General features: G+C 39.0%; 1 pseudogene; it reads left to right on the top strand.

Moving 5' to 3' along the window:
• The first annotated feature begins 274 nt into the window (after positions 1-274).
• LOC149240249 (protein IQ-DOMAIN 6-like) overlaps positions 275-6,923 on the top strand; it is a 15,394-nt pseudogene continuing 8,745 nt past the window's right edge.

Genomic DNA, 6,923 nt, shown 5'->3' with positions numbered 1-6,923 from the left:
TGGGAAAGCAGTGGTAATTCCCATTGTTACTATAGCTCCTCCTAGTTCACCATCATCATCCCAAAGTACATCTTCCACCCATCCATTCACTCCATTTATCCCAGCTGTTATCCCTCTGTTACCAGCTGTCCCATTTATACCTCCAAACATGGCGAACAATTATGCTCCTTTACAGTTGCCTGCAAATCTAGGGGCTATGCCTCAGGATTACCAGAGTAAAATAACATATTTTGATGGTACTGGCTCCTATACAGCCCAACAACACACAAAGAAAATGAAAGATAAAGCTGCCCTGATAGAACCCCCTCTTGAAACAGACCTCAACACAAAGCAACCCATTGTTGAGGACATATCTGACTTACAGCCTCTAAAAAATCAGCCCTCCGCATCCCTTCCCTCAAAAGAAATTCCAAACAACCCCTTGAAAAGTAATGTCAAAACAGGTTTAGCCCACAATAACATTCAGGATGAAGAAAAGGTCATTGAAAATACAGCAAAAAAGGAAAATCTTGCTGCCAGCAATACAAGAGTCCAAGTAGAAAAACCTTTCAACTTGGAAACAGAAATAGGCAAACTGAAATAGCCATTCTGTTGTCTGAATTGGCTAAACATGAAGTGTACAGGGAACAAATCAATAGGTCACTTCAAATATCAGAGAATAGAGATGTAGTCAATGTATTAGATGACCAACCAGAACTGATTTTTGGTCCTGAGGTCAATGGTAAAACAGTAGATGGTGGAATCCCTCCATTCCATGTGAGCTTAAACATTCATGATAAGGTGCTGCATAATGCAATGTTTGATTCTGGTGCTTCCCATAACCTAATGCCTAAGTCTGTCATGGAAAGACTGGACCTAGATATCACCAGACCCTACAAAGACTTGTTCTCATTTAACTCCAGTCAGGTCAGATGTCTAGGCCTAATCAAAGATTTGTGTGTATCCCTAGTGCAATACCCGGCCAAGACAAACTTGATGGATGTGGTGGTAGCTGATATCCCACCCAAATATGGAATACTTTTGTCTAGATCTTAGGGTGCCAAACTCCAAGGATCCTTGTAGCTAGACATGTCATATGCCACCATTTCTGTCTTTGGTCAACCAAAGAGATTATACTGAGAAACATTGATGATGTGGTCAGGAGTCAAGATAAGCCCCAAAACTTTCCCATTTATTCTGTGCATTCAGATATGGATTCATTCATTTTATACAATGCTGAGATATGTCCCAAACCTGATCCCAAATTCCTACAAACAACACAAATGAAAAACATAAATGAACAATCAAGTCCTCAAAATCAGGAAACTGTTGAAGTAATTCATGCAACAACAGAACAAGATATACCATATGAATTATCAAAACCAAAATTTCCCATTCAGCAAGTCTCCAAAACCCCTAATGCTAATGGTGATAAAGAAATCTTATGGCACTTAGAGTTTGATGGATCTGCGAACAAATTAGGAGCAGGGGCTGGGATTTGGATACACAACATGCAAAATGACCATGCTCAAGGACATGCATATAGGCTAAATTTTAGATGTACAAACAATATGGTCGAATATGAAGCCCTTTTGCTGGGACTTAAACTGATTAGAAGTCTAGGGGCAACTAAGATTTCCATCCTAGGGGACTCAGACTTGATTATCCAATAGATGAAGGGGAGCTTTGTCACAAATGACCTTAGGCTAAGATCTTATAGAGGGGCGGCCATTGAAATACTGAACACTTTCTTAGAATATCAGCTCACCAAAATTCCAAGAAAGCACAATTTACATGCACATAGTTTGGCAACTTTTGCTAGCACTTGCAAATTTCCATTTGAACCTCACCACCACTTCGCTGCAGAAATCAAACACAGACCTGCTGTCCCAGATAATGTGAAAAATTGGCAAGTGTTGAAAATGATACACAAATCAATAATTTCCTCACGTTCAAAGAGGAATTCTCAAGTACAAACATAGACACAAGCACCATTGATGATCAACCCCAAATGGACAAAATTGAGCAAAATATGTCAGCTGAAATAGCAAATGTGATTTTGCATCCAACAACCTTTGACAACAAAAGCTTTCAAGAGCTAAAACAAATGGACCTTGATGAAATCACTGAGGGAGAATCTGAAGTAATTGAACTGAAGGATAATTTCCTCCCCACAAGACTAACTCCTTTGGAGGATATATTTGATTCAAATGATATTTCAAAAAAGCAAAAAATGCAACCATTAAATGTAGAAATTGAGGACTGCAACATAGGGACTGCAGAGAAACCCAAAATGATAAAACTGTCCAAAGCTCTACCTCCTGATGAGAAACTGAAATACATTGAGTTGCTCAAAGAGTTCCAAGATGTCTTTGCATGGAGCTATGAGGACCTCAAGTCCTATGATACTTCGGTCATCCAACACACAATACCTTTAAAAGAAGATAAAAAATATTTTAAACAAAAGCTGAGAAGGGTTAATCCAATCCTCCTTCCCCTCATTGAGAAGGAAGTCAAAAGAATGTACTAGGCTGGAATAATTGCTCCTATTAGGTTTTCAGAGTGGGTTTCAAATCTAGTGCCTACTAGGAAGAAAATCGGAGAAATAAGACTCTGTGTTGACCTAAGAAATCTGAATAAAGTCTCTCTCAAAGACCACTACCCCTTACCAAAAATGGAACATATCCTATAAAGGGTGGTAGGAGCTTCTAGGATCTCACTGTTATATGGCTTCTCAGGATTTAATCAAATTTTAGTTCATCTGGATGATCAAGACAAAACTGCCTTTACAACACCATGGGGAACCTTTAAATATGTAAAGATGCCTTTTGGACTTAAAAATGCAGGGGCTACATTTCAAAGGTAATGGACATAGCCTTTGCAAAGGAGATCCATGATTTCCTAGTTATATACCTTGATGATCTCACTGCCGTTTCAAAATCAGACCAAGAACATTTACAACATCTGAGACAAGTGTTCATAATTTGCAGAAAGTATGGCATATCATTGAACCCAAAGAAATCATTGTTTGGTCTTCAAGAAGGCAAACTCCTAGGTCACATAATTTCAAAAGATGGCATAAGAATTGACCCGGAAAGGATACAAGCCATCCTCCAAATGCCTCACCCAAGAAACATCGAGGAACTACAAGCCTTTCTAGGGAAAATCAATTTCCTAAGAAGATTCATTCCCAATTTGGCCGAGCTAATAAGATTGCTAAATAATATGTTGAATAAAGATTCAAAGGTCAAATGGACCATAGAAACTAAACAATCCTTTGAGGAAATAAAAACAGCTTTAACCAAAGCACCTGTTCTCACAAGCCCCAAATTCGATAGAGATTTCATAATTTTTTCCTTTGCATCTCAGCATACTATTGTTGCTGTCCTACTACAAAAGGATGACCAAGGATGTGAGAAGCCCATCGCTTTCTTCAGCAAAGCACTTAGAGATGCCCCACTTAACTACCAAATCATGGAGAAACAGGCCTATGCCCTGGTTAAAGCAATCAAGGACTTTAGAATTTATATCTTGTATTCTCATGTGATAGCCTATGTCCCAAATGTCGTGGTCAAAGACATTCTGACTCAAGAAGGAATTGAAGGTAAGAGGGGCAAATGGATAGCCAACATTTTAGAGTATGACATTGAGATAAAACCAACAAAACTCATAAAAGGACAAGGGTTAGCTAAATTAATGATTGAAACCAATTTTCAAGCCCTTGACATCAATGAACTGGATAACGAACAGGAGATGGCGACTCCACAGATCAATCAAGCCTTTTTACAATCTCCTTGGTATGCTGACATAGTTTATGTATTGTTAAACCTACAAGCTCCTCCAGGGTTATCCAGAACCAAAAAGAGATTTTTGAAAATGAAAACTTCAAGGTTGTGTATTATAGACAATGTTTTATTTTGGAAGAATCATGAAGGTATTTTGCTGAATTGCTTAATTCATGATGAAACCGAAAAAATACTTAAGGAATTTCATGCATGGGACTGTGGAGGACACTTGTATTGGAAGTCAACAGCTGATAAAATTCTGAGAGCTGGTTTTTATTGGCCCTCCCTGTTCACTGATGTAAAAAAAATTGTAATGTCCTGCCACAAATGCCAAATCTTTGAAGGCAAGAGAAAGCTCTTGCCTTTACCTCTAAAACCCATTTCCACAGAAAGACCATTTCAACAATGGGGTTTAGACTTCATTTGAGAGATTCACCCTTCTTCTTCTGGCCAACACAGGTTGATTTTGACTGCCACAGACTACTTTACCAAATGGATAGAAGCTATCCCCTACAGGCAAGCCAATGATTCAATCATCATGCAATTCTTAGAATCCAATATCCTTTCTATATTTGGTTGTCCAGAGAAAATTATTACAGACAATGCTGCTACCTTTAAATCAAAGAGGATGATTGCTTTTTGCCATAAGTACCATATTACCCTAGGCCATTCCACAGCTTATTACCCTCAAGGTAATGGCCTAGTTGAATCCTCCAACAAGAGCCTCATCAACATCATCAAAAAAGTTTTGGAGGAGAACAAAAAGAATTGGCATAAGAAGTTGGTTAATGCACTATGGGCAGATAGGTTAACTACAAAAAGATCCATTGGAACAAGCCCATATGAATTGTTCTATGGCTCGGAGGCTGTGTTCCCCTCCTCCTTGGGAATCCCTGTGATCAAATTGTTGCAAGAAATACAAGCAGAGCCTAATGATATTCAAAGGAGAATCAATCAAACCATTCACTTGCAACAAACTAGAGAAGAAGTATATCAGAGAACTCAGGTTCTACAAGATAGACTCAAGAAGATTTTTGACAAAAGAACAAAAGCTGAAGATTTCTTCATGGGAGACAAAGTGCTGAAGTGGGATTCTAGAAGAGAAGACAAAGGAAAGCATGGCAAATTTGATTTTCTGTGGGAGGGCCCTTTTGTCATTCAGGCTGTACAAGGAAACAACACTTACTTTCTAAGAAGTTTTGGAGGTACAGAAGCTGAAGAAGGCCCAGTCAATGGGCGAATGCTCAAACATTATTTTGATCCCCTTTGTTGAAAATAGAAGGACTGGTTTGTATGTAAATAGTGTCTTTTCAGCAGTTTTTATTACAACAATTAGATAAGGGATAACATGCAACAAGTTTTGAAGGAAGAAAGAAAACCGTTGTGCCACCTTTCGTACATATTTTGAGATCATCAGAAGAAATCCAGAAGAAAACTAGGAATCCATAGAATGGCAAAAAACGGAGTTGTTATTCTATTCACATTAGCTCATGAGAAGTATATACATGTTACAAAAGATATGTGTGTCTACAGCAGAAGGAAGTTTCAGACTACAGAAAAAACTGAAAAGAAGGCCATCTGACCTACTGTTCTTGGCTTTTCACTTGGAAAATCCATCCCTAAGTGGAGCCACTGTTAGGTTCCTATACCAATAGGTTTCATTTCTCATGATTGACTATGGAAGTGCCAAATATGATCATCCTTTTTATGCTGCAAAGGTTCCATATTTCCACAAAAGAATCAGAGATCTAAAAGATATAAATAGGGTATGCCCTAAAAGCCAAAATTAAAGGGCAAGAAGAATGAATTGGTCAACAAAAGAAAAGGAAGATGAACCCCAAAGAAAGACTAGCAAAGTGGCCAGTCAAAATGCCACTACTGTCCTATTTGTGCAAGGCAAGTTCACATTGTGCAAACACTGTTCTTTATCACATCTAATGGATGGCCCAACAGTTCAATCTGGATCAGTCCATATTTAAATTTCCTGTTGTAGAATAGAGAATGAAGATCTGCCCAAACAGTTCAAGCTTGGTAGATCACTAGCTAGCTAGAGAAGCAAAGGGTCTCAACTGCTTAATCTGAGCCCTTGGAAGAAATAAGGGTAGATCTAGATAGGAAGGCAGCCAAAAGAAAAGAGGAAAATCAGGGTCTGCTAGTTCAAGTGCACCCAATCAAAATCAAGAAAAAATGTTAGGAATTGTAGAATGGGTAGGTAAATTGAGGTTGCAGAAACAGGTCTATCACCAGTGCCATCTTCTCCAACATGGTCTATTTTCATGGATATCTCAAAGTGTCAAGGTAAAGTGAGTGATGATGACGATCATATGTTGCATGCCTAACTTCCCCTCTTCCCCTCTTACAAACAATCATTCACTAACATCCCTTAAAGAGATTGAGATCTACTCAAAAACTCTTAACTTCACTCCATTTCCATGAAAACTTAAGTGAAAGTGCAGGTTTTCTTAAGAGCTAAAAGCCACATTTCTTGTGTAAAGTTTTATTTCTCCCCACACCCCCAAGCCTAGGTGATTCAATTTCATGCACCTAGCACTTCCCCTCATATTCATGTTGACTTTTTAACTTTATTATATAAATCCCGCTTATATTTCCCCTCCCCTATAATGTATAAAAATACACAAAAAACCCAAAAAATATTGTAAATATCCCGCCCGGCCTAATATGGCTATGCTTTAAAATTTCTCTCGGGAGTCATTGGTCCATCTGGGATCAATAACAGCCCGCCACTTGTTCCGCTGGGATTTGTTTGACCTCCGGTTAAACGAATAACCATAGTATGCCGCGCAAAAATAATGGGATTTAATTAATATCTGATTAATTAAATAACCGCATTCATTAAACTCCTAACCTAAGGTTTAAAACCCCGTCAAACAATGATTAATGGCCAAAAATTAGCGCGGGTCTCGTAGCTTAAACCACCGTCACCTATGCCTCCCATCAACCGTTGGATCGTGCCCTCCAGATCCAACGACTCTCGTCAATATCGGAGTCGCCCCCACGTCCGACCGTTAGCTCCCGATAGAAAGCGGTTTTCCCACCATACTCTGGGATGCATGTCCCCTTCCTATTGCATCAGGCCCGCTCTGACATAAACCGCCCCCATACCAAAGCGGTCTGATGGAAACCACATACCGCCTTTTT

Source organism: Pinus tabuliformis, chromosome 8, assembly GCF_031772625.1.
Source record: "Pinus tabuliformis cultivar Carrire ecotype Pingquan chromosome 8, CPIR1, whole genome shotgun sequence".
In the NCBI taxonomy this organism is placed as follows: Eukaryota; Viridiplantae; Streptophyta; class Pinopsida; order Pinales; family Pinaceae; genus Pinus; species Pinus tabuliformis.
Note: the sequence above shows the minus strand (reverse complement) of the source record. Positions and strands in the feature narration are given on the sequence as shown.